This window comes from Penaeus monodon, chromosome 27 (genome assembly GCF_015228065.2).
Source record: "Penaeus monodon isolate SGIC_2016 chromosome 27, NSTDA_Pmon_1, whole genome shotgun sequence".
Classification (NCBI taxonomy): domain Eukaryota; kingdom Metazoa; phylum Arthropoda; class Malacostraca; order Decapoda; family Penaeidae; genus Penaeus; species Penaeus monodon.
Genome location: NC_051412.1, coordinates 37,032,985 through 37,033,498, shown reverse-complemented (window position 1 = coordinate 37,033,498; position 514 = coordinate 37,032,985). Strand labels below are relative to the sequence as shown.

Sequence of the window (514 nt, the reverse complement as noted above, 5' to 3'; positions counted from 1 at the left end):
GTTGTGTTTGGGGGAACTGAAGGGGATTAGGGGGGGGAGGGTTGAAAAGAGGGGTGAAAAGGGGTAAAGGAAGGGTAGGTGAGGATGGTCATGGAGGCACATAGCTAAGTGTGGGGGGACTTACTTTCGAATGAAATTAGGTTGGGAATTAAAGATCAGAGACAATGAGAGAGATCGGTGGAGCGAGTGGTAAAGAGGATGAAGATGGGGAAGCAGAGTAGGATAAGAAGGGGATAAGGAGGGACGGGGAAAATGGGGGGAGGGGGGTTGAAGGGGTAGAGAGGACAGGGAGAGGCGGCTGGGGCTTTGGCGATTTTCATTTGTTTTCCTTCTTTACTCACTCCTCTTGCGTTATGTCATTGTTGGTCTTCTGTTTCTAACGCTAGACATAGCTACGACGTTTTGCTGTTTGAAAGACTACTGTAAAGTCATATTCCTGATTAGAATATTGATATTTGTGCATTTAACTTCACCTTTTCCCTTATGATTTTTTTTTTCGGGTAGAGAGGGTATA

The 514-nt window shown here is 45.7% G+C and overlaps 1 protein-coding gene across 1 annotated transcript in view; it reads left to right on the top strand.

Moving 5' to 3' along the window:
* The window catches only part of LOC119590512 (arrestin homolog), an 87,402-nt gene that overhangs the window by 86,205 nt on the left and 683 nt on the right, over positions 1–514 (top strand). The gene's annotated exons all lie outside the window — the stretch shown is intronic.